This window comes from Sus scrofa, chromosome 3 (assembly GCF_054392235.1).
Source record: "Sus scrofa isolate SSC_HxYL_T2T_F1_AM1 chromosome 3, Sscrofa_HxYL_maternal_Yorkshire_Landrace_v2.0, whole genome shotgun sequence".
NCBI lineage: Eukaryota > Metazoa > Chordata > Mammalia > Artiodactyla > Suidae > Sus > Sus scrofa.
This window is the reverse complement of record NC_139385.1, coordinates 92,276,685-92,304,631: the sequence shown is the minus strand read 5'-3', so window position 1 is coordinate 92,304,631 and position 27,947 is coordinate 92,276,685. Positions and strand designations below refer to the sequence as shown.

The 27,947-nt window shown below is 40.9% G+C and overlaps 2 long non-coding RNA genes and 1 pseudogene across 5 annotated transcripts in view; 1 reads left to right on the top strand and 2 right to left on the bottom strand.

The window, feature by feature from the left end:
* LOC146404771 (uncharacterized) overlaps positions 1–27,947 on the bottom strand; it is a 1,009,186-nt gene that overhangs the window by 573,761 nt on the left and 407,478 nt on the right. The gene's annotated exons all lie outside the window — the stretch shown is intronic.
* LOC106509808 (uncharacterized) overlaps positions 1–27,947 on the bottom strand; it is a 143,387-nt gene that overhangs the window by 48,900 nt on the left and 66,540 nt on the right. Inside the window, exons 4-5 of one of the 4 annotated variants that reach the window (XR_001307695.3) lie at positions 9,158–9,415; positions 8,607–8,800 (exon numbers count right to left, since the gene is read on the bottom strand). This is a non-coding gene — a long non-coding RNA (uncharacterized LOC106509808). Of the gene's footprint in view, positions 1–8,606; positions 8,801–9,157; positions 9,416–26,224; positions 27,262–27,533; positions 27,656–27,947 lie in introns of those variants that run through there. The other 3 variants (XR_014841874.1, XR_014841876.1, XR_014841875.1) reach the window with 3 other exon arrangements.
* On the top strand, positions 263–1,934 carry LOC100522072 (spermatogenesis-associated serine-rich protein 2 pseudogene; annotated as a pseudogene).

The window sequence follows — 27,947 nt, the reverse complement described above, 5'->3', positions numbered from 1 at the left end:
CAAACACCTACGTCACAGCTTCAACCCAAGCCACAGCAGTGACAACACCAGATCCTTAACCTGAATCTTCCTGGAAAAAGAGACATGAATGTCTGCAGTGATATTTCCTGACAAGAAGTTGATAACCAGAGAAGGCAAGGGGATCAACAACTAGGGAACAGGATTTCGAATTACCAGGATTTTATTTCACCTCCAACTACAGACTTCTGTTATGTCCTTTTAAATCAGAGAGAACTACAGCCAGAACCAAGACAAGGCAAACACAAGGCAAACAGATACTTTTCTTCTGTATTTTTTGATATTAAAAAAACCCTTAAATGTCTAGGAAACAAAACCAGAAGGATTCATCAGGATTCATTTTTGATTTGCAGTCCAATACTGTACTGGCCCAGGGAGGAGCTTTTGAGAACATGCAAGAGAAGATTAATGCAGTGCGTGCAATAGTTCCCAATAAGAGCAACAATGAAATTATCCTGGTTTTGCAGCACTTTGATAATTGTGTGGATAAAACAGTACAAGCATTCATGGAAGGTAGTGCCAGTGAAGTACTCAAAGAATGGACAGTAACAGGCAAGAAAAAGAACAAAAAGAAGAAAAGAAAACCAAAACCTGCAGCAGAACCAAGTAACAGTATCCCAGATTCCAATAAATTGGTTCCCACTCAGGAGGAGCGGTCTGCACCTTCCTCAGAGAAAGGTGGTATTAATGGTTATCATGTCAGTGGTGCCATCAATGATACTGAGTCAGTGGACTCACTCAGTGAAGGTATGGAGACACTTTCAGTAGATGCCAGAGAATTGGAGGATCCTGAGTCTGCCACACCCCATGTGCTGAATAGAACAGGATCCATGCTGGAGAATAGTGTCTCTGATTTTGAGTCCAAGTCTTTGACTATGCACTCCACTCAGAATTCTCAACAAAATAGGAATGCTGCTAAATCTCTCTCAGGATCTACCTTAGGACCTCCGTTTTCAAATCTAGGCTTGAAAGATGTTCCACTCTCTTCCACCAACAAAAAGCTAGACACCAGCGCTGCACGGTGTCTCTTGCACAATATCGATATTGAGTTGTAGTTAAAGAAGAAATGGATGCTTCCACTAAGAAAATGAAACAAGCTTTTGCTGAATTGCAGAGCCGTTTAATGGATCGAGAAGTGGCATTGCTGGCTGAAATGGACAAAGTGAAAGCTGAAGCAATGGAAATTTTGCTCAGCCATCAAAAGAAGGCCGAGCTTCTGAAGAAGATGACCATTGTGGCTGTGCGAATGTCAGAGGAGCAGTTGGTTGAGCTCAGAGCTGATAACAAGCACTTTGTTAGTGAACGCAAATATGACAAGGATCTGGGACGAGTGGCCCGATTCACCTGTGATATAGAGACCCTAAAGAAGAACACTGATTCATTTGGACAAGTGTCCCATCCAAAGAACAGCTATTCAACCAGATCTTGTTGTAGCTCGGTTGCCTCCGTGTTTTGAGTAGCCCATGTGATGCCTCTGCTGCTTCCTCTTCCGCCTGTGCCTCTGCTCCCAGCCTTACAACTGCTAACAAGAAAAGCTCAGCACCAGGAGAGACTCCTGCAGCCACCGCAGACTCCAGTGGCTGGCCCTACCAGCCTCATCGAGAGGTATTGCTGGGGAACAGATGAGGCGGACAAGGCTACAGGCCACAAGGCCCAAAGTCCAGTGACCCCACAAACCAAGGGCGCCATGACAGCACAGGTCGTTATAGAAATAGCTCCTGGTATTCATCTGGTTCCAGGTAACAGAGTGTTCCATCACAGGCACCAGGAAACACTAGTGAACAGGGCCAGGCTCACCCCGAAGGGACCAATGGAACTGGAGCCAGCACGGAGCCCAGCCCACCCAAGCCCTTGTTCATAAAGGGGCTGCCCAGCACAAACCCAGGACCTCACAGCCCGAAACCGTGAACTCTTGAGGGAAATTCCACCTGGGTTCTCTCCTCCATCCCACACAATTCAACTTGGTAACTGAACTGTAGGAACTTATAGTTAGATTTAATAACAAAAAGAAGTTTACACATATCACTTTTTACGCCATTCTAAATATTTTGGTTTCTTCTCTCGTTTTATTTTGGAAGGGAAGCTGTTTTTTCCCTTGACCTTTCCCAATGATAGGGATTGATTCTGACTGGTCATTTCCACCAGGGATCACAGGCAACTGTTGCCAGGTTTCCCAAGGGTCAGCAGGGTTCTCCCTAGAGCCCCAGGCCTTTCCAGTGCCTGAAGGGGCCTTCCTCTGCAACCCCTACTGCGCAGGCTTCAGGAGGTGGCTCGGAGCTGGTCTTGCTGCCTTTCCAGTCTAAGCAGAAGCCAGACATGCCTGCCTGGTTCCCTGGAAGTATCAGGGTAACCAGGAGAGGCAGTGAGGGGATTGAGTCCTGCCCTAAATTAGCCAGAGAAGGGGAATTGGATTGTTGAAAAGGAAAGAACACTAGGAAATACTTGAGAATCTGCCTCTGCTCCCAGAACATGCCTGAGATGGACACTCAGGGCGGGGTTTCAGTCTCTTGCTTGGCACCGTGGCTTAACCTGCATTTTCTTCCAAACACCCAAGCCTTGTTTCCTAGTACTGAGATGCCAGACCAGCCTAGGGAAGTCTATGGGAAAGTAGCATTTCATTAAAGGGAAAAAAGTCTTTCTCTGTTTTAGTGTTTGAAACTTTTTGTTGTTGTTCTGCTTCTTTCCTGATTCCTGTTTGGACCCTGAACCAAATTTATAGCAATATAATTAGTGTTAATCTAAGGTGTTACCCATCAAAAAATTGCCACAATCTTTAGAGTTGAATTAAATAAAAGCAACTGCATAAATGTACTCCCCCTCAAAAAAAAGTACCCACAAAGAAAAGCACAGGCCCAGATGGCTTCACTACTGAATTCTGCCATACATAGGTAATATAGATACAACCAAGCCTGATGTTGGAGGAATTTATACTTTACCCTATCAGTAGTGAACTACTTGAGGTTAGGAGAGTTGAATAATAATGATAAGGGCAGGGTCAAATTCCTCTTTCCAAACAGAGATGATGCTGAACCACCTCGGTCAAGTACACTCCTAAATTGGGCCAGAACCAGGTTGGCTCTGAATCTGCCAGGCGCAGAATCTATGCCATTTACTGCTTGATTGAGCATTGAGTATTAAGGCCATGAGGTAGTCCAATAGTTCTGAGCTGGAATAAATACCCTAAATCCAAACATCACCTGCAATAGACATCTACCTGTGTAGAAATTAATGAAAGTAGGTTATGAAATGGGCAGCTTACTGCTGCCTCAGGAAACTGGTGTTACTTTCGCTAAATCAGGTCAAATTTGCTTTCACAATCTTTAGTAAGGAATTGGAGCTACTCAGAAAAACATGACCAAAGTTCATGTCAAACCACGGCCATAACCATTACCTAAAATTGTCTTGCATATTGTAAAACCCCAAATTGAACTTTCTTCCCATACCTCTCTAATTTTAATTCCATAGAAGTACTTACTAAAATATAACCTAGATACGTTTCTTGTTTCATAAAATTATTTTACTTCTGTACATTATCTTATTTCTACTAAAGATATTATTAGGCTGTTATCTTGTTGATTCCCTATCTTCAGCAGGGCAGAAACAAGACTCTGACACTCAGCCAGCAGTCTGCTCACTCTGAGATATTCAGTGCCTATCCGCGTGATTTTTCCTTCATGTTCTTTTTTTTTTCTTTTTATGGCAGCGCTTGTGGCCTATGGAAGTTCCAAGGCTACGGGTTGAATCAGAGCTGCAGCTGGGGCCTATGGTATAGCCGTGGCAACACCAAAATGTGAGCCACATCTACAGCAATGCCAGATCCCTAACCCACTGAGTGAGGCCAGGGATGGAACCCACATCCTCAGAGAGAGAACCTTGTGTTCTGTTCTTAACCTGCTGAGCCACAATGAGAACTCCTAAGGATCAGCTTTTAACTGAATTGCTTTTGCACTTTTGTTAAAATTCAGTTGAGAATATTTGTGTCTATTTCTAGGTTCTCTATTCTGTTCTACTGGTCTGTGTATCAATAGACACATGGTATTGATTATTGTAGCTATATAATAAAGTCTTGAAATAGAGTAGATTGATTCCTCACATCTTATTTTTCTTTTTAAAAATTGTTTTCATGATTCTAGATGCTTTGCATTTCCATATAATTTTTTGTTTTTCTATTTTAGGGCCACACCCATGGCATATGGAGGTTCCCAGGATAGGGGTCAAATTGGAGCTGTAGTTGCCAGCCTACACCACAGCCACAGCAATGCCAGATCTGAACTGCATCTGCAACCTACACCATAGCTCATGGCAACGCCAGATCCTGAACCCACTGACCGAGGCCAGGGATCAAACCCTCATCCTCATGGATCCTAGTCAGGTTTCGTTAACTGGGTGAGCCATGAAGGGAACTCCTCCATATACATTTTGGAATAATCTTGTCCATCTACAGAAAACTTTGCCAGGATTTTGACAGGACTTGCACCAAACTTGTATATCAATTTGGGAGAGAGCTGACATTTTTACTTTGTTGAGTATCTAATCTATAAACACAGTTTATATTTCTCCATTTATTTAGACCTTCTTGATTTCTTTTATTAGTTTTATATTTTTCAGCATACTACATGTTTTGTTAGACTTATACTTTATTATATTTTTAGGAGAGTGATTATATTACTGAATTTATAATTTTGGTGTTCATATATTCATTGCTAATATATTGAAATGCCATTGATTTTTTTTTTTTTTTTTGTCTTTTTGCCTTTTCTAGGGCCACATTCGAGGCATATAGAGGTACCCAGGCTAGGGGTCCAATTGAAGCTGTAGCCACCAGCCTACGCCAGAGCCACAGCAACGCGAGATCTGAGATGCGTCTGCAACCTACATCACAGCTCACAGCAACATCGGATCCTTAACCCACTGAGCAAGGCCAGGGATCAAACCCACAACCTCACGGGTCCCAGTAGGATTCGTTAACCACGGAGCCACGACAGGAACTCCTGATTTTTTTTTTTTTTTTTTTTGTCTTTTTAGGGCCTAACCTGTGTCATATGGAGGTTCCCAGGCTAGGGGTCGAATCAGAACTACAGCTGCTGGACTACATCACAGCCACAGCAACATGGGATCCAAGCTGCCAAGTCTGCAAACTACACCACAGTTCATGGCAACGCCAGAGCCTTAACCCACTGAGCAAGGCCAGGGTTCGAACCTGCAACCTCATGGTTCCTAGTCAGATTCATTTCTGCTTTGCCACTATGGGAACTCGAGAAATGCAATTGATTCTTTTGTTTATCTTATATTCTGTGAACTCGCCGAACTCACTTATTAGTTTTGGGGGGGGGTGTTTTTGTTTTTGTAGGTTCCTTGGAATTTTCTACGTAGGCAGTCATGTCATCTGCAAATAGGGAGAATTTTATTTCTTCCTTCCTAATCTGTATGACTGTTCTTTTCTTTTTTTGCTTTATTGCATTGTCTAGGACTTCTAGCACAGTGTTGAATGAGAGTGATGATACCGAATAACCTTGCCTTGTTTAGGATTTTAGGGGGAAAACATTCAATCCTTCCTTATTAAGTATAATAGTAATGGTAGGTTTTTCTTCTAGATGTTCTTTCTCAAATTGAGAAATTTCCCCTCTATTTCTAATTTTCTAACAGCTTTTATAATAAACAAGTGTTGAATTTTTTCCAGTGCTCTCCTTCATTGATTGACATGATCACATAATTTTTCTTCTTAACCTGTTTATATGGTGGGTAACATTGAGCAATCTTTGAATGCAATGTTGTTTCAACACCAGAAATTCAATTAATATAATACATTATTTCAGTAGAATAGGAAACATAAATGACATGATCATCTGCTATAGACTGAATTGAGCACCATGGAAATTCTTATGTTGAAAGCCTACCACCCAATGTGATGGTACCTGGAGATGGGGCCTTTAGGAGGTGGTCTGGTTTAGATGAGGTCATAAAGGGTCACAAGGGCCCTCATAGTGGGATTAGTTCCCTTATAAGAAGAGATACCAGAGAATTTGGTATCTCTCCCCAGTGAAAGGGTACAGTGAGAAAGTGGCTGTCTGAAAGCCAGGAAGAGAGCTCTCACCAGAATCTACCCATGCTGGCATCCTGATCTCAGACTTTCAGCCTCTAAAACTACAATAAAATAAATTTCTGTTGTTAATGCTACTCAGTCTATAGTATTGTGTTATGGCAACCCAAGCAGACAAGGCAGCTCAGTTGATAAAGAAAAAGCATTTGGGAGTTCCCGTTGTGGCACAGTGGTTAACGAATCCAACTAGGAATCAAGAGGTTGTAGGTTCGATCCCTGGCCTTGCTCAGTGGGTTAAGGATCTGGTGTTGCCGTGAGCTGTGGTGTAGGTCCAGACGCGGCTTGGATCGGATCCCGAGTTGCTGTGGCTCTGGTGTAGGCCGGTGGCTACAGCTCCGATTCAACTCCTAGCCTGGGAACCTCCATATGCCACGGGAGCGGCCCTAGAAAAGGCAAAAAGACATTAGAAAAAAAAAAAGAAAGAAAGAAAGAAAGAAAAAGAAAAAGCATTTGACAGAATCAAACACCCTTTCACAATAAAATTGCTCAGCAAACTAGGAATAAAGGAAAACTTCTTCAATGCAAGACACCTACAAAATACCCATGGCTAACATCATTAACAGTGAAAGACTGGATGCTTTCCCCCTATGATCAGGAATGAGACAAGAAGGTCCACTCTCACCACTTCTCACCACTTCTATCCAACATTGTACTAAATATTCTAGCCAGGGTAATTAGACAAGAAAAACAAAAGGCATCCAGATCAGAAAGGCAGAAATAAGACTGTCTCTATTCACAGATGACAGAATCTTTTACATAGAAAATCTTAAGAGGTCCACCAAAAAAAAAACTATTAGAACTAGAAGACATTTTCATAAGGTTACAGGACAACAAGATTGATTGACCAAAATTAATTGCAGTTTATACAATTGTAATGAAAAATCCAAAAATAAAATTAGGAAAACAATTTCATTATGAATAGCATCAAAAAGAACAAAAGGCTAGGAATAATTTTTTTTTTTTTGTCTTCTTAGGGCCACATCTGAGGTACACGGAAGTTCTCAGGCTAGGGGTTAAATCGGAGCTGCTGGCCTATGCCACAGCCACAGCCGCTCAGGATCCAAGCCATGTCTGTGACCTACACTGCAGCTTATGGCAACACCAGATCCCTTAACCCACTGAGTGAGGCCAGGAATTGAACCCTCATCCTCAGTGATGCTAGTTGGATTTTTAAGTTGCTGAGTTGCAATGGGAACGCCTGCTTAGGAATAAATTTAACAAAGAGGGCAAAACTTCTCCTTTGAAAACTATGAAACATCATTGAAAGAAAGAAATTAAAGATCTAAGGAAATGGGGGGGGAAAAATCCATGTTTTTAACCGAAGACTTAACATTGTTAATATGCAATATTCTTTTTTTTTTTTTTTTTTTTTTTTTTTTGTCTTTTGTCTTTTTAGGGCCACACCTGCGGCCTATGGAGGTTTCTAGGCTAGGGGTCTAATCAGAGGTGTAGCCGCCGGCCTACACCAGAGCCACAGCAACCTGGGATCCGAGCTGCTTCTGTGACCTACACCACAGCTCATGGCAATGCCCGATCCTTAACCCACTGAGCAAGGCCAGGGATAGAACCCGCAACCTCCTGGTTCCTAGTTGGATTCGTTAACCACTGAGCCACGACAGGAGTTCCAATATGCAATATTCTTAAAACAGACCTACAGATTCAACTCAATTCCTATCAGAATCCCCACTGACTTTTTGTAGAAATTTACAAGCTGATTCTAAAATTCATATGGAATTTCAAAAGATTCAGAATAACCAAATTGATCCTGAAAAAGTGAACAAAGACGGAGGATTCTTGGTTTCTATTTCAAAATTTACTCTGGGGCACAGCAGAAGCAAATTCAACTAGTAACCATGAGGATGCGGGTTTGATCCCTGGCCTCGCTCAGTGGGTCAGGGATCCTGTGTTGCTGTGAGCTGTGGTGTAGGTTACAGACTTGGCTCAGATGCTGCATTGTTGTGGCTGTGGCATAGGCTGGCAGCTGTAGCTCCAATTCAACCTCTAGCCTGGGAACTTTCAAATGCTGTGAGTGAGGCCCTAAAAAGCAAATAAACAAACAAGCAACACCCCCCCCCCCAAAAAAAAAACTTACTACAAAGCAACAGTAATCAAGATAATGTAGTAATGGCACAAGGATAGATATATAGGCAATAGAGTAGAATCGAGAGTTTGGAAACAAACTTGTATATTTATGGTCAAATTATCTTTGACAAGGGTGCCAAGACCATTCAATGGGGAAGAATATTCTTTTTGACAAATGCTGGGACAACCAGATAACCAAAGGCAAAAGAATGAAGCCAGACCTTTATATTACACCACATACAAAAATTAGCTCAAAATGGATCAAAGACCTAAGTCTATAAAACTCTTTTAGGAAAATATAGGGTCAAATCTTCATGACCTTGAACTTGGCAAGGGTTTCTTAGATATGACACCAAAAGCAAGAGCAACAAAAGAAAAAATTCATCAAAATTAAAAACTTCTGTGCTTCAAAGGAGATCATATGGATTTTATTTAAACCTGTTATTTTAGCTGGTTTTCTCTGGCACTGTTCCAGCAGGGGAAGGAAGGAGTAGGTGTGGAGCAGCCACCTCGTTATTGCCAGTTGACAGTAGGCATCCAGATGGGTAGTGGACTCTCTCAGCCTCTGCTGGCACCTGAGCAGTGGGTGCTTTTCATTACCTATAGGTGGAGATGGGAGTTCCAGCTCTTCACCATGCCTCCGCTGATACCTCCCTGGTAGGTAGGAGGAGCACAGGAGGACTTAATACTACTCTCCATGTGGACTCCACTAACACCATGGATGTAGGGTGAGTGGTGTCTGGTCTCATTACTACTAAGTTGTCGTCAAAATCCTGACTCTCAATCAGGGTTCCTCTGACACCAAACTTGTGTTGGTGGGAGTTGGGGAGAGGGGTGGAAAGTTCACTACAGCCTTGCAAAAGTGGAAGTCTGAGCTCTCCACCTGGCTACTACTAGTACGGGTGGGGTTGCAGCCACAGTTTCTTCTGCCATGTTTGGCTACAGTGTAGTACTTACTGCCTGAAGCTTTTCTGTCCTGCTAGGCTGCTCTTTTCCAAGTCGTCTGGCCATAGTGTAGGATTTTGTTGGTGCTTTCCTTTATTTGTGGGGGTAGCCAGCTTCTTCATTTCCGAGTCTAGGATATATGAGGCAAAGAGACAATCCAGAGGACTCATCCCTGTGTTGTGCCTTGGGTCCCACGGTCCCTAGTTGATTGACCTTCTCTCCAGAGAAGATTTTAGAATCTTCCTATGTTTGTTTTCAGATCTTAAATTTCTAAAACCAGAAGAAATCTTGGTGAGAAATGAACCCCAAGCTTACCTGCAATATTGGAGTACATTCCAAAGTGCTTTTTACTGCATCAGAGTGCCTCAACAGATGGTTTTCTTTCATTTTGTTGGATGTGTACTCAAATTCATTGCAACTTATTTCTCCAGATGCTCAAATTTAGAGGAGAAACTTAGCACCACATGTTTTGTCCAGTGAGCAATCAAACTCAAATTGTAAAACAAATTTAGGAACCATTCTCTACTGCATAGGTTTGAATCAAAATAAATTTTTATAAGAAGATACTGAAAATCTGCTGTATGTAAAACACTGTGCTAGGGAGTTCCCGTCGTGGCGGAGTGGTTAACGAATCTGACTAGGAACCATGAGGTTGCAGGTTCGATCCGTGGCCTTGCTCAGTGGGTTAAAAGATCCGGCATTGCCGTGAGCTGTGGTGTAGGTTGCAGACGTGGCTCGGATCCTACGTTGCTATGGCTCTGGGAACCTCCACATGCCGTGGGAACGGCCCTAGATAAAGCAAAACAAAACAAAACAAAAACCTCCACATGCCGTGGGAGTGACCCTAGATAAAAGCAAAAACAAAAAATAAATAAATAAATAAATAAAATAAAATAAAATAAAATAAAACACTGTGCTAATATATTTGATAAAAATGGGCCATGTTACCAGCCTACTGGTGATGTTCCATCTCAAAACCTCTGCTATGCAAAAATGTCCTAGGTGTTTTTGTTTAATGACCATTTATCAGCACGATGCAGTTCTTTTAGGAAATCTGTCTGTTTCCACATGATATTTTGTTTGTTTAACTTTTTATTGGGCTACCTGTCTTGCTTTAAATCTTTTACCAACCTACAACTCAACTGATAGAATAGCTAATGGAAGATGTGTATTTAATCTATTTAAATAGTTGTCCCACAGCTGAGTTTTCCAAGAGGATTTCCTAAATTGGTTCGTAGATAAGTTCAAAGGACTTTTTTTTCCCTCTCAAGTATTAGGCAGATACCAAATATAAAGCTGTATTATTTAGTCTGTCAAAATTCCGTACCGGGAGTAATCGGTAATTTGTTGCTAATTGCGAATTAGGAAGGACTCAGAGAAACTAATTCTGATGGCTTTAAGTAGCACTTTTTTTCTTTTTCAAAATGATGTTAAAACACCTTTTTCTTTTTACAAAAGGCTATGTTTGTACGTTATAAAACAATCTGAAAATACTGATAAGCAGAACTGTCTAAAAAAGATTTATAATTCTACCAACCCAGAGACTTTGATATGTTGACATCAGGGTATAGACTTCCAGACTTTTTCCTAGGACATGTTTAAATATATATATATATATATATATATATATATATATACACACACACATATGCATGCACACACACATATATATTTGTATATATGTATATACACACACAGATACATATATCTGTGTGTGTATGACTGTTTTAGTAGGAAAAAATCTTCAGTTATGGCACTTCTAAAATATTTAGTATAGGGCCTGTGGTTCTGGCTCTTTTGAAAAGAAGGAAATATGTCATTATACATAACATTTGTTTTGTGGCTTGTGTTTTTAATCTCTATTACGTTAATATTTTGGATTTATGCACAAGTAAGCTTTTAGACTTAATTCATTTTACACTATTCTACTCTGGTAGAAATAGCCTTTCAACTATAGGAAACATTTTAAACAACTAGTTAAGGATAAGAATGAAAGGAGGAGCATTGCTTTCTTTTTTACTCAAGATAAGACATTGCCTTCATGACTGTCACTGAAGAATATATTCTCTTAGAAAGCTAAAGGTTGTGCAAAATTCCTAAGAGCGAAATCTCATTGGTCATATCCTATTCTGAGGCCTTATGGAGTTTCTCATTATTAGGGCTATTAACCTGACCAATACAGACATCTGTATCATGTGGGGACAGAAACTACCGGTTTAAGTACCCTAAGAAAGCCAGTTTGGGCATTTGTGAAAAGAACTGAGCTATTTTGTATCCTGTTTCTACATATGTATGGACAACCATGATTATTCAGAATACACAATTCACAAAATATTTGATTAATAAATTTTTTTGGCCACGTCAATGGCATGTGGAAGTTCTCAGGGAATGAACCCGTGCCTTAGCAGGGACCTGAGCCACTGCCGTGACAATACTGGATCCTTAACCCACTGCACCACAAGGTAACTCTCTGGTTTAATACAATTAAAGCTCTAGATTTAAAATATTTCTGAAACTGATGAGATTTCAAAATGGATTATAAAATGAAAAAGGAGCTGATATATTCTCTTTAAACAGCCAAGCACGGCTTTCAAACACTAACAGTGCCTTAGCTTATTTCAACAAACTGTTCAAATTTTAATTGAAAATAAAAATGTGTAAATTCTGTTGCACAGCTTATAATCACAATGTTTAATATAGTACATACTATCTTATACACAGAAAATGTGACTTTAATGCATATCACTAGCAAATGTATCTCACTTTTTAATGCCCAGTACTTTGGACATATTTTTGTTAGATAATTTTGATATCACATACTTCAGATGACTTTTCCCATTCTGTGTTTGCTTAGTGTGTGTTTTAATAACATACATATGTCACCTCCATCTCTTTTTCCTCAGAAACTGTCAGGTGAGGAATCATCATCATTCTCTTTCTTTGATGAGTTTTATAAAAATATCACACTCATTCTACATGATTTTAAAAAATTAACTTTCCTGGGGTATGGTTTAGATAAAATGCACCTATTTAAAGCAACATCATGATGCACTCAGATAAATGTATGCACACACACTCTGCACGGTTTTTAATTTGGACAGATGGGTGACCTGAGTTCATTCTAAACTTCTGATCACTTACTAGCCATGTGACCTTGGACAAGTTATCATAACTTTTCAAAGTCTTAATTCTTCTCTGTGAAATGAGGATAGTGGTGATCTCAAAGGTTGTAAGGTTCTGTGAAATAATGAATAGCAAGTGTCCAGAATATAGTCTGTTCTCAACTCACCTTTCATTAAGTAGGATTTAAAAAAAAAAAAAAAAACCTTCATAATTCCAAATTTCTACCTGGAGTCTTTCAAATAGAAATCTATGAATTCATCATTTCTTCCTCATGTCCAACTATTAACCATATTCACTTATTCTTTATGTCAGAGGTAGAAGGAAAACTGGAGAAACAGCATGAACTTATATCTTAACAACTCTTAGAATTTCAGTATGTCCTTGTCAGCAATGATAGGCATATAGGGTTGTGTGTACCTTTCACTCTGCTACCAACCATTGCTGAATAATTTCTAAAGGACAAAGGTCACTAGGAATAGGTGGTTATGTAGTCTCACAGCTACACATTTCCTTAGGCAAAAATTCATAGAAGCTAAAGGATGGCTTCTACAATTGTTCGAGGACAATGCTAAGCATTTGAAGCAGGTGTTTGGGGGTTTTTCCCTTTAAATTCCCCACAAGTGTGAAGGAAGTGTTTTTCAGTGTCTGAGAACACAGGCAAAAAACTGCTAAATCATCTGACTTCATTTGAATAACAAGTGTTTACACCAGCTAACTTACCCTGACTACTATCTGCTGTCAGACACGGAGAAACCCAAAAGGCAATAACTTTAAGTCATTCTTAATTATGTCTGGGATATACATATTTGTTGGAGATTCCCTCCCTTATCTTTCAGGTACCTGATGGGAACTCTGGAAACACCAACATTCCATTTTCCTGCTTCTTGATTGCATTTTCTAAATAATGCCATCTGCACTCGGTTTGCAATCATTAGGTCAAGAGTCTCCTTTAAATAACAGAATCCTGTGAACTGTAATTAATTAATTAGAAGGCAGTTCGAAAATAGTGATACTTTGATGGTGATTCTATTTGTCCTTTTTTTTTTTTTTTTTTTTTTTTTAAACTCACAACGAATTTGCTGTTCCAAATGTTAGTGCTTTCATGTCCTTGCTCCTTCATTTTTCTTTGGCCAGGTACTTTGTAACTCCAATGCATTCTTCACCTTTCAACAATCTAACTATTCCCCTTACTACCACTTCCACTTGAGGGGCTTGGGGCTGGTAAGCGAGGAGGAAGAATCCACCCTCCCAACAGGTTCTCACAGCGGAGATACGCCTGGAAGGAGACTGAAACCCAAGGCCATCCGTCGCCGTCGCCGCAAGATCCCCAGGCCCGGCCAGGACTCTAATAAGAAAGCACCCTAGCTTCGCCTCGGCTCATTATCTGCCAGGACTTCGAGATCAGATGACTCAAGGCAACACGGAGAAGGAGGAGGAACAGAAGAAAGAGGAGGATGAAAAGGAGAGGAAGAGGAAGAGGAACTACCCATCCTCTAAGCCGGCCAAGCCTCATGGAGCCTTAGGGGACTTGGGGCCCAGGAGGCGTGGCCTTAGTGTGGAAGCGGAGGGCGGGGCCTCTTGGAGGCAGAGACTCCTGTTAGCTCCAGCTCGGTGGGGCGGGGCAGCCCGGCCTCCTCAGAGTGGGCAATCGGGCTGTCCAAGTTTGCCGGCGGTGGGAAAGGGAACACCATCCGTCAAAGGAGAATACAAACTCTTAAGAGGGTCGCCAGCCCGCGAGCTCGCGGCTCTTTCCATCCTCTCACACAGTCCACGTGACCAGAGCAGGTCGCCAGCCCCAGAGTGGGCAATCGGGGCAGCTTCTGTTTTCGTTTTTACTTATCTGCCGCTTGGAGGCGAGGAAGGGACAGGGGTCAACACCGGTGTCACCGCCTCCGCTCCCAGGCCGGCCCCCAGACCGCCGCAGGCAAGGACAGAGGGGTTAGTGGTATGTGAGCTAGGTGGTCTACAGGGCTGTGCCTTCTAAAACACTACTGTCTCCCGAAATCACACCATAGAAGCAATCCAGGGTAAAATGCAAATGTACTGGGGTCATGTTAAGTAAGTGAAATATTTCTGGCCTCCAACTATCTAAAGCTATTCTTCTGATTAAGGGGTTAAGTGCTTTTTCTTCTTCCTTCTAAGTAGAAAACTGGACCCTTAGAAACACATACCAGATGTGGGGGCCTGGCTAGTCTGAGAGCAACTGGACATGGAACACCTCAGGGGAAGAAAATAGAAGATTCTCTTTCCCTCCCAGCCGTTAATATTTAGCTCCAGTCTTAACTCCTTGCAAATGATTCATGTTTTGAGAGAATTTAATTTTTCCAGTTTTGTGATGGTTTAACTGAATTCCTCTACTTTTAGGTCAACTTAAGTCGTGATTGTTTGTATCATTTAACCCAAAGCTAGACCACTTAAGAGTTAAAGGGCCAAAAGAAAGTCTTTTACAGAAAGGAAAAACTATGATAAATGCTTATGCAAAGCATACTTCAGCTTCCATAACTGCAAAATATGTTTGGTTTTACCACCCAAATTCTGTGCTGGATCCTGGGAAAAGCCGTATATAACACAGACACTCTACTAGAGAAGATACCTGAATGGAAAAACAGCTATAACTCAGTGTTATACAGTTAATAATAAAAGCATGTACTAGGTACAAAAGTAGCATCATTGAAGGAGTGATGAATTCTATGGTGCATTTGGGGATGAGGGCATAAAAGGTTTCGCCTGAGAATGATGCCCATCTGAGGGGTATTTGAACCATGAACAGGAGTATTTTTTAAAAAGCTCATGAGGTAGATATTAATACCTGACTATAAAATACTGATTGACAATGCAGAGAAGTGAAAATATAAAGAGGTGCCAAATACTCTAAATTTTGAATTGTCACCAAAGAAATTAGTTAGAAAATTGAGGGGAGTTCCTGTGGTGGCGCAGTGGTTAACGAATCCGACTAGGAACCATGAGGTTGCGGGTTTGATCCCTGCCCTTGCTCAGTGGGTTAAAGATCCGGCGTTGCCGTGAGCTGTGGTGTAGGTTGCAGACGCGACTCAGATCCTGTGTTGCTGTGGCTCTGGCGTAGGCTGGTGGCTACGGCTCCAATTAGACCCCTAGCCTGGGAATCTCCATATGCCCGAGAGCGCCCCAAGAAATGGCAAAAAGACAAAAAAAAAAAAAAAAGAAAGAAAAAAAAAGAAAAAGAAAATTGAGTGAAGGACTAGAAGACTCCTTTTACTTAAACCTTAAATGTTACAGAAATAACAGTCCTCCATAGTTCCCATTTTAGGAAAGACTAGTGTTGTACTAGTGTGGACTCCTCCAGGTTATGTATTCATAACCAACACTGTGTTCTATAGAAATGGAATCTCCAGACACTGGAGATGGTATAGGAGTGTGGTTAGTGTGCTGGCTTTGGCCATCTGGTGTCAACAGGGCCGGAATGCAGCATCCATCACTTCCTAGTTCTGCCACCTTGGGAAGTTATATCTCTTCACCTCAGTTTCCTTCCCTCTCTGCAAAACAGGGCTATAACTTTATCAATTATCAGCTGAGATGTTAAATGTCAGAGTGGACTTTTTGTGCATGGGAAGTAACCCATAAAGTTGCTTGTGTTTTAAATGATATTTATTAGGGTTGTAAAATTTAAGCCTAGTTGTTATTAGGTATTTAAACACATATCTCAAATTCATTTCTAAATCTGTCAGTTTCTTGTTAAAATGAAACTTTCGCTCGTTCTTTGATTAATGCTCAGTGAGCATATTAATTTGATGTATTAAACTTCCCATTTAAACACTTTATAAATGGGATGGTATTTTAAGCATTACATAGTAAAGTCACAAAAGCATACACATCTAACAAATCAATTCTCTTGCATATTTACACACTGTTTATGTCTCATTTATTAAACTCCCTTAAATATATCAAAATCACACATTGCTGTATCTGATTGTCTCAGGTACTTCATGTTCCTAACAAGGCAGATTTACATTCTGTAAATCATCTGAGCATGTTCTCTATGAAGTTCTGAGCACTTATAGAGTATTCCTGTAAGTGTCTCCCTGAGCACTGAGGGGGCACTGGTTAGAAGCATGGACTCCCAGCCAGATTGTTCTGCTACTAATCAGTTGTATGATCTTGGTTAAGTTATGAAACTCTTGGTGCCTCAGTTTATATCATCTGAAAGTAGGGGCAGCAAAGTACCAAACTCATAGAGTTGTATGAACTTTACCTGAGTTAGTGCATGCAAAGCACCTAAAACAGTACCAGCAAGTAATAAGCACTCAACAAATGTGTATTGTAAATCTAGTAAATCAGATTCTCTTAGGCATTTATGTAGCATAAAAAAAATCAAACATATACATTAAATCAAATTCATTCAAGTGTTTAAATATTCACTACATCTCTAATTGGTCAAATCCTAAGTATTTCAATGAAAAATCAGTTTAAAATGTCAGATTTTTATTCAAACTTGTGTGATTCTCTAAAACATTTCAAATGTCTTAAATACAATAACACACACAAGCAGAACAGTGAGTTAAAAATTTGTTACTACATCTTGTAAACATGTCATTAGGACTATATTAATTTCTTCATCATGTGTATGTTATTTTGGATTGCAGTATGTCATTATCCAATGACATTCCAATGGAGGGGAACAGATTTATTTTGGGACTGTCAATCTGATGTCATGTATTCAGTGTTGTCAGTCAAAGACAAGATTGGGGTTATGAATTCAGGGTTATGGGTCAAAGATTCCAGATGGGGATAGGGAAAGTGGGGGAGAAAGGGATGTTCCTTCTGGGGATTCTAGCTGGTCTGCCAGTCAACAAGCTGAGCCCCTTGTAATAGCTGGGGGCTTCCTCCCATATTGTGGGAACTCATAGCATTTCGGTGGGATTTATTTTCACAGCCTACCCCTTAGAATTCTTACAACCTTTACCTTTGCCCAAGTTTTACAGAAACTACCTTCAACCTTTCCCTGGTTGATTTCAGAGGATGGAATTCTGCACCTTACCATTGGAGAAATCAGCTAATCTCTTTACTTATTAAAGTTAACTAATTTGTACCTTCTTTATATTTGTTTTCTTATCTAACAAACAGATTAATGTCATAGTCCTTCATCATAGGATTGTTGTAAACCTTCAGTGAAATTTTGTAAATCACAAAGTCTGGTAAATAGTAAGTGCTCAACTGATGTTAACTATTACTATTATCATGTGGTTACTTTTTTCAGCTTGTTTCTTTAAACATTTTCGTATTCTTTAACTATTTGATTAAAATGCAAAAGAACAACTCTCCTTCAATCAAAACTCAAACTTAAATTGGCTTATGGTAAGACACGATGTTAGCTTCCTATTGTTGTTATAACAAATTACTATAAACTTAGTCACTTAAAATAACACAAATCTGTTATCTTACAGTTCTGGAGAGAAATCTAAAATAGTCTCACTGGACCAGGATCAAAGTGTTGGCAGTGGATTGCATTCCTTTCTGGAGGCTCTTAGGCAGAATCTGTTTCCTTGACTTTTCCAGCTTCTGGAGGCTGCCTGCATTCCTTGGCTCATGGTCTCTTCCTCAACCAATCATATCATTTGCTTTCTGCCTTTGCTGTCATATTTCCTTCTTTGACTCTTTTATCTCTCTCTTTCAATTTTAAGGACCATTGTAATTATACTGGGCCCAGATGGATGATCCAGGATAATCTTCCCAGCTCAAGATCCTTAATTTAATCATATCTGAAAAGTCCATTTTGCCATGTTGGATAACATATTCACAGATTTCATGAATTATGATGTGGATATCTTTGGGCAGCCATTATTCCGCCTGCCACAGATACTATTCCTGAAATGACTGATGATGAGACCAAAGTTGGCATTATATATCAGCAAAGGAAAAGAGAAAGGATTCTTATTTCACTGTCCTTTAAATAGACCTTGGCCAAATGTTAACAGCCTTTGAAGACACTTTGACTATTTTCTTCCTTAGAACTGGGCAAATTTTTAAGCCTAAAAGGTTCTGAATACCTCCCAGGATTTTACTGTTAACAGTATTTTATATACAGTTCACCCTTGAACAACAGGGGCTTGAACTGTGTTGTTTTCAACAAATACTACTACAGTACCACACAATTTGAGGCTGGTTGAATCTGAAGGTGCAAAGCCATGAATACCAAGGCAGACTATAACGTTATATGCAGATTTTTGACTGCACAGAGGGTTGATGTCCCTAACTTCTGCGTTGTTCAAGGGTCAACTGCCTATATAAAAAAATCATCTCAGCTATCCAGAACATGGCATACATGTTCCTAAGCTGCTTAGTTACAAAATTAAGCTGTCCTGGGTAGCCAAAATAGCTGACAAAAAAAAAAAAAAAAAAGTATTACATCTCTTGTGTTTCACTCATTGGAAAATCTTAGACTCACTCCCAGATCCCATCACTTGACATATCATTCTAATAATCATGGTTATTTTGTTTTCAATCCTTGGCCAACTTGAAGTAGAAAATTAGGAGGGCAAGAAGGAAAACTCTAGGCATGTAAATTGATAGAACTAAAAAGACTTGAAGACTCGGCCAATAGTGTACCTTTTTTGTATGATATAGTCAAATGAAATAAAATTATAAAAAAATCTGTGCATTCAAGTCAAGAAAGTGAGAAATAAAAGGTGTTCTAAGTAGAATCTATTAATTCTCAAATCTTTGGACAATCACTACCTTTCTGGGCTTTCACATTTTCACATTAAAAAAAAAAAAAGACAAAAAGACAAAAAAAATTTTAAAAAGTAACAGACCATTTAATGTCTAGGTTTCTGTCTAGAATTCTGATTTCAGGTAACGACAATATCACGTCACAGAGGAGACAATCAGAAGTGCTGTATATTGTGGTACGTACTATTACTTTTCATTGTATTTACTACTGCTATGAATCTGACACTTCTCCACACTTAAATAACCTCAGTTGTCTGGGTTAATTAAGATTGAAGCAGGCAGGGCAGTGCACTTCAGTGGTGTCAGAACTAGGACCATTAGTAATATTTATGATTCTTTAATCTAATCACAATTAACAAAGAGCTAACCAGGCACTGTGTTAGCTGCTAAGTCTTCATGAGAAATTATTTTCATGTTGTCAGGAGACAGGTGGAGAGCAACTTGCCAAAAACTAAATTAAAACTTCAAAAATATGTAAATGTTTCGATCCAGAAATTCTTCCCAGAACCTGTCCAACAGAAACTTTCATGCAAGTATGCAAGATGCCTGTTTAAAGATGATTACTTATGCATTGTTTATAATAGTAATACACTGGAAATGACCTAAATGACCATCAAAAGAATGGGACCTATATATGCCAAAGTGAAAAGATGCCCTAGATACAGTACTAGATGACAAAGAGATTTATAAGACAGTTTCTCCTTCGTTGATATATAGATGTAAGTATCTGCATAAAATATCTGAAGGATATCCAACAAACTATTAATAAGGGGCAGGATTATGGAGATTTTTTTTTCTTTGTACGTTTTTAATAATGTTCACTTAAAATAATAAACACATTACATAGGAAAAATAGCAGAAGTAAAGCAAATGGAATAATACAAAATAAAAGGGGAGACATTAAATAATAAGTTTTGGTGTTATTTTCATGAAGAAGTATTGAAACTTTAAAACAACACGTTTTCTAAGAATTTGGAATAGATGAGTTGTTTCACCTGTAGTTCTCTGACCCAGTAGCTAGAAACTGTGAACTTTCACTCAGTTTACCCCTCTTTTCATCCTGGTTGGTTTCCAGCTTTCACCTGAGCTTGCGCTTTAAAAGCCCTGGATTCAGAACATGGGATAATAGTGGGAGCGTGCAGGCCAATTTGTTTACCACGAGTCTCTCAGAGGAAATCATGTGCACGTCTGTTTACTTTTCCTTGGAACCTAGAAGGTCACCACTAAAAATAATCACCCTCAGTGTCAGAGCTTCCGTGACACAGAGGTACATGCCTCACATGCTCTCCACAGTTAGTGCCCTACGCCAGGCCTATCCAGTTCCCCAAAGGACTCAGACGAGGGAAGGAGAAAGCAGATGCCAGCTAAATCACCAGCTACAAGAATAATGCATAAGCTCTTTGCAAAGAATGGTACACTTCTTTTCTCCTGGCTTACATTCTAGCTAATGATGTTGAACTTTTAAATGTTTATTGGCTGTTGGTATTTCTTCTTTTGTGAATTTCCAAAGGAAATATTAAGAGAATTTCTGAATGAGAGCACATGGCTATAGTTATTGGACTTTGCAACAGACACATTTGGAGTGGTTAACTAGGCTTCACTCCTTCCAGAAGGGCCCTGAAGCTCTTGTAGAATAGGTGGGCCTGAGAAAGTATGCTTTACCTGGGGAACATGTTCCATTTGCCTCAGACCTCTAGCCTGCTCCTTCCTGACTGAACCTTCCCTTACCTCATGATGGGCTTGGACCACACTGTGGAAGACCTTGAAAGCCAGACTACAGATTTTGAACAAGGGAGTAAGAAGATGAGAGCTTGCTTAAAGATTAATCAGCATCAGTTTAAGACTTAGGTGGGAAAAATGAGGAGAAACATCAGCTAGAAGTCTATTGTCTAAATTAGAAATAATTGGAAGTCCAAACTAAAGCCATGGGCAGGAGAGAAAAGAATAAAAAGACACTAACTGAAGAGGTGGAATGTATGGAATTTTATGGCTGACTGGATCCAGGGTGCAAAGGAGTTCCATGCATTCTAGAAGATTCTAAGATTTGTGCTAGGAAATTGGTGGTGCCATTAGGGAGGAGACATCCCACCCTGGGCTCTGAACTCTTCTTACACTAACATCTGTTTTGTCGTCTATTTTCAGGTGTTCACTTTCATTGATTCCATTTACACCTGTGCAAGAGTCTCTCATATTTTAAAAACACCCCCCCCAAAAAAAAACCTTTCACCTTGAAAGGTGGTGGGAAGAGTAGGCTACTGACATCCTCATCTTAAATGTAGGGAGCCAAGAGATGCTATCTATGATTAATGGAATGAAAAGTAGAGCATAAGTGAAGGTGGCCAGCAGAAACTGAGAATGCCGATACAACCACTTTGGATGAGGGAAGTATAAACAAACTAAATTCTCACTCAGCATATCAGGAAGTCTAAGGTGAATCAAGATGCAGTCATATTAGGAGGTTAATTAGAGATGTGGAGGTTATCACAACACAAAAGTAGTTCAAAGTGGTTGTCTCCAGGGTTGAGAGGGTGGCTCAGAGGATTGTCGCTTTTTTTGAACCGTTTGCAAATATTTGTTTGATGTGGGTTTTGAAACTTTATTTTTTTTCAATATGGTAAAGATAGAGGTATTTTTTAAAAACAATCCTCCCTAAATTCACATTTCCTTATAGCCACCACCAGTTCTCTTTTTCCTTGAAGTATAATCCTTAATACATAACAGCTAACATATATTGAATTATCGTTAAGTGCCATGCGTTGTGCTTAACTGCTTTATTTTCATCACCTCAGTTAATCTTCACCGCACTATTGAATTGCTTGAATTTACTGCAACTAGACATTTTGAAAAGTTGTCTATGCTCACCACACACAATTGCTTACTATAAAATCTCTTTTCAACCCACTCCAGACTGGCTTTTGCCACCCAAACTCAGCTGAGACCGCTCTCCATTGGGCAACTGTAACTTCCCTATTGCTGAATTAGTTACATTTTCAGCGTCTTAAACTCCACTCCTTTCCTTCCTTTGCTTCCACAAGATCACAGTTTTGCTTTTCCTCCTGCTTCTCTGGGTTCTTCTCAGCCTCCCTTAAAGTCTCTCTTCTACTCAGTTCCTAAATGTGTGTGCCTCAGAGTTCCTTCTTCAGTGTGCTTTTCCTCTCACTTTGTATCCCTTTGAAGTATTCATGGACTACATTACCATTGCTGAAACTCAAACCTCCATCTCTATCCCAACAGTTCTTATCCTGAACCACAAACCCATAGGCCATTATCTACCTGACATCCTGATCTGGGTCTCCCACTGACTCCTCAACTCAACACGTCCCAAGTGAAAATGCATCACTATTCCCTGGTACTTGCCCCTCCTTCTGTGTCTCTCAATGATCTACCACCATCCACACAGTTGCCCATTTCCAAATGTGACCATTATCCTTGATTCCTTAGCTGCTCTCCACTCTAATAACATCTAATCAACCACAAAGTCCCAGAACGGAAATCCCTCCATTCTGGATTTCTCTCTATTTCTCCTTATCTAGGAAGGAGATAGATACGGCTTTAATTTGCCCCATCATCATCTCTTATTTGGATCATGGCAGTGGCCTCCTAATTAGTCTCCCTGTCTTCCCCTGTTGGGCCCCCCCTTGAGTCCATTCTCTATTTGCAGTCAGAGTGATTGTTTTTTATTCTTTTTGCAAATCTGAACCAGCCTCTCCCCTGCTAAAAGCGTTCAATGGTTTCCTGTACCCTCAACCAGATTCTAGATCCTCATCTAGACCCTCAACTAGATTCTAGCTAGTCCCTGCTCCCCTGTCTCAGGCTACTTCTGCTCAGGCTCCTGCCACACTGAATTGCTTGCAGCCTCCCACTCTTTCTTCCCTGTTTTCAGGCATTTGCAGTTATTCTCCCTCTGTCTGAGATCACCCCTCTTTCTCCCTTCTCTTTTGTAATTCCTACTGGTCCTTCTTGATTCAGCATAGATGTTTTATCCTTGGTGGAGGTTTTTTTCTGCCCACAAAGGCTGTGTTAGGTGCTACTTCTGTGTTTTCCCACAGGGCCCTGTTTTAGCACTTGTCACACCACCATATTTACTTGTATCTTCCAAGAGTCTCTCACTCAACTGCAAACCTTTTGAGGGTAGATGGTAGATATCCATCCTGGCTGAGAGCATCAACCCATTGAATGAAGTATGGGAATTAGGCCTATGTGTTAGGAAGAACATGGAGTCTGGATTAAGATAGGCCTAGATTTTGTTTTTTTCCTCTTGTTTTGTTTTTGTTTTTCTGCTATAAAAAGCAGATGACAGTTCCTTCCTCTCAGAGCCACTGTAGAGATGAAATGAGGTGACTAGCACAGGACATGGCACTGTGCTGGGGCCTGGGAGTAAACAAGACTGTGCCGTGGGGAAGGCTCAGACCCAGGTTTGCTTTTACAAAAGAAGGAGGAAGAATGGTTTGAGGCTTGTTAGGGGAGAACCAGGATGAGGAGAGTGAAGCAACAGTGTCACACACTGCAGAGAGGTTGGGGAGAAAGTATCCATGTGCTTGGACTTAATGAGGTCATTGATGTCCTTGGAAAGAGTGTTGATGGCTGTTTTGTGTGGTTAATCATTTTTTCTAGTTCAGAGCAGAAAGAGGGGGGCCACATGGGAATTGGAGTTCCAGAGCAAAAGCCATCTGAACTGATAAGCAGGGAAGGAAGAGCTGAAGATAACAGTAGGAGCAAAAACGTTCATAAAGTAACTTCAAGGCTGAGTTGGGGCACACACCAGTGCCCAGATGCCAGGGCTCTCTTCCCCTCTCCCCTACTCCCACTAACTCCTGCCCCACTTAAGATTATCAAGAAATAACCACACACACCAGTGGCAGGAAGCCGCGGAAGTACATGCAAAAGGGTATACAGAGCTTTTTGTTTAATAATCACCATTTATTCCTTTGTATATGGCAGGCTTTGTGCTAAATGTCTTGTGCACATTATCTCACTTCTCACAACAATCCTTTAAAATATCATCAGTGTATTAATGTGAAAACTAAGGCTCAGAGAAGTTAATTAACTTGTGAGTCAAGTGGTAAATGATGAGCTGAGAGGAAAACTGGGACGCTTTGACTCCAAAGAACTTGCTCTTTACTAGTCTGCTGCATGGTGGCGGGGCGGGGGGCAACATGGCAGAGGGGACCTGGAGGAGTCAGTCTAGGAGAGGTGAGGCAAGGCTTCTGGATAGTTAAGGAATCTGTTTTGTATATATAACCCATTTCCCTGACACTGCCGACCAAGTAGTGAATGAAGTTTATTGTACACCAAAGACTACATCCAGAGCTGCATAGTCCCATAAAACTTTATGCACTCATAGAACATTCTCCAGCTGTGTTGTTGAATACAGTAGCCACTAGCCACACTGTGACCAAGGAACTGAACTTGTACTTTTAGTTAATTTTAATTAGTTTAAATGTAAATTTAAAAGCATTTGACTTAGTTATTGGAAATTTTTAAGTATATTTTGAACAACAGTATATGAAACTATTTTTTTAATTAAAACTTTTGTGAATTTTAAATACAGTTGGCATTCAAGTTGCTATTTGTTGTACATGTAAAATACATCAGATTTCAAGACATAAAAATGTAAAATAGCTCACTAATAATTTTTAATTGGCTATATATTGAAATGATTGTATTTTTGATATGTTGGCTTAAGTAAATATATATTAAAATTAATTTCACCTGATTGTTGAAAAAACTTTTGATGTGGCTACTAGAAAAATGTTAATTGTATGTGTGATGTGCATTATATTTCTGTGAGACAGCTCTGATCTGAAGGTAGGAACTAACAGAAGTTTCAGTCAAGTGGTGGGGTTGGAAGGCCTTTCCCCATCTTTTACTACCCTAGACCTCTTCATTCCTCCTTTCTCTCCATTCTTCTTACTCCTCATGCCCTTTAGATAGAAAAGGGATTAGGTATCGAATTCTACCTCTACAGAGTATTTAATTTTAAAAGAGAGCAGAGGTCATACGGATGCTTCACATAAAGGAGTGACTCACTGAGACTGGATTTCAGGCCTGGGTAAGGAGGTATTTGGCCTTCTAGAAGTCTCTGTTGATTGGTGTTGGTGGCATCCTTCTTGGACTTCCAAGACTGTCCCAATTTACAAATTCTGACCATGTAGTATTCATACCTGTCAAACCCTGAATCCCAGTTTAAGGTTCCAAAATGTATATCTTTAGGAAATTATCAGCTCTGCTTTTATATAACTTTCTCTATTATTAAAAATAGGTCTTTTTGAGGAGTTGGAAGGACACCTGAACCTGCAACCTGGTCTTGCTCAAGCCCCAAATCAGAGCTAGCATCACTGGGTGAGAGACTAAAATGCTGAAGATTGTACATCTTTAAGGTTGGCTCTTTGGAGCCCCTATTAAAATGACATGTAACAGAATCTCTTATTTATTTTTGATTTTAAAATTAAAAAAAAAATAAAAGTAGCTTTGGGGAGGGAGTTCTGTTGTGGCTCAGCGGTTAATGAACATGACTAGTATCCATGAAGATGCAGGTTCGATCCCTGGTCTTGCTCAGTGGGTTAAGGATCACATGTTGCCATGAGCTGTGGTGTAGGTCACAGATGCGGCTTGGATCTGGTGTGGCTGTGGCTGTGGCTGTGGCCGGTAGCTACAGCTCCAATTGGACCCCTAGCCTGGGAACCTCCATATGCTGTTGGTGCTGCCCTAAAAAACAAACAAACAAACAAACAAATAAAAGTGGCTTTGGGGAAAACAACAGGGAGAGTGCATTTGGGTGAACTCATATTGCTGCTGAACTCATATGAATTCATATGAATTCATATGTGTAAAGTGCTTAGACCAGTGTCTGGAATATAATAAACCCTCAACTAAATCAATGTTAACTATAAGTATAAAATAGGCATAGGATACTTTTTTGTTGTTGTTGTTGTTGTTGTTGTTGTTATTGTTGCTATTTCTTGGGCTGCTCCCGCGGCATATGGAGGTTCCCAGGCTAGGGGTCTAATCGGAGCTGTAGCCACCGGCCTACACCAGAGCCACAGCAACGCGGGATCCGAGCCGCGTCTGCAACCTACACCACAGCTCACGGCAACGCCGGATCGTTAACCCACTGAGCAAGGGCAGGGATCGAACCCGCAACCTCATGGTTCCTAGTCGGATTCGTTAACCACTGCGCCACGACGGGAACTCCAGGCATAGGATACTTTTAAGTGTTTGCTAGAACTTATGTGGTCAATGTGATCACCATTTGGTTCCAGTTAGTTATTTATTAGAAGTACACTAGATTCTCTTACCCAATAGAAGGAAAAGGTTAGAACAGTCAGACCCAGAGGAGCTGGACCTCAAGAACTTGAATGCCACAAGGCACTGTCTCCCATTTCTGTGCTTGTGTGTGTGTTGACTTCATTCTTGCTCACTGTACATGGGTTTCCTCACAAGGCCAGAAACCAACAGTTCCCAAGTCTACCTTTCACAATGTCCTTCACTGGAGAGAGCCTCTTCTGAGTTACAGTTTTTTAAAAAAAAATCCAAGAGACAGACCATGGATGCCTTAGCTTGGGTCAAGTACCCATCCTTAGACCAGTCAACTTTGGTGGTGGGTGCAGGGACATGTGAGATCCTGGTTGCTCCTGTGGGAAACCTATGATTGGGGTTGGGTAGAGAAGTTCCCATACATAAGGGAGGGTTCTAGGCAGACCCCTGACATGGCTCAGTCATGGGCTTGGGACTGCCAGGGAAAGGCCTGGCCTCAGCTCAAATACTGCAGCATATCTCTGTGGTGTGGCAACTTTAGCCTGTCAGTTAACTGCTCCCCTTGCTGCTCATCACTAAGTTCTTTCCTGAAGGGACATTTGAGCAGCACATGGATCTGTGGTTGTCATGATTCACCCCTCATGCTGTGCTGACTTACTTCTCTGCACAGGTTCAAGAGAGTAGCTCCTCCATTCTGAGGGGTCTGAGCTTTTGTTAGCTATCCCCTTTTCAGGCTGGACTGCTGTGCTTGTCCACTCAAGGTGGCAGTTCAATGATAAAGTACCAAGAGGCACCCATGTGGGTCAGGTGAGTTCCACACATATTCCTCCTTGCCCCACTACATAACAGGAGCTCTGCCCCCACTTGCTGATCAGGGATAATGACCTCTGCCAAGACGGAGGCTCTTCTTGACTGATGGTTCCCAGACACAGGAATCCAAAGTGCCCAGGCAGCAGCCATACGTTCCATATGTTCAATGACAAGAGTGCATTTCCACACCAGGTCCTCCAACCTTGCAGAGCCCAGAGTTGCTGGGATAAGAAACACAAAATCCTCCTGTGGATTGATGGTAAGTGGAGCCACTCCTACGTCCACTTCTTGGTTTCTATGCACACATTTCTTCCTACTGGGGACATAGCACCATATAGATGCCTCTGATTCAGAGCATATACTGCATCCTGGAAAAGTGCCCAATTCTTACCAGTCTTTCCTCAAAGATGGCAATCAGCTATGCTTGCAGCATGTCATTCCATCACTCTATCATGTCAGTAGCTTCTGATACTGCAGTGAATCTCAAAGTCATGGCCTCTTCCCACACCTCCTGAGTTCAGAACAGGGTTCCCTATGTTGTGTGAGATCCTTTGCCTGTGGATCAAACACTCTTGTAAGCCCCTGGATACATGGATAGTGGTAACTGCTGCAGCTCTGAGGATAGAAAAATATTCAAATAAATGTCCGTTTATATGAGATTGAATCTGTTTTCCAGGATGCAGGGGGCTCAATTAATCTACTCATTACTGGGGAGTTTCCGTCGTGGCGCAGCGGTTAACGAATCCGACTAGGAACCATGAGGTTGCGGGTTCGGTCCCTGCCCTTGCTCAGTGGGTTAACGATCCGGCGTTGCCGTGAGCTGTGGTGTAGGTTGCAGACGCGGCTTGGATCCCGCGTTGCTGTGGCTCTGGCGTAGGCCGGTGGCTACAGCCCCGATTCAACCCCT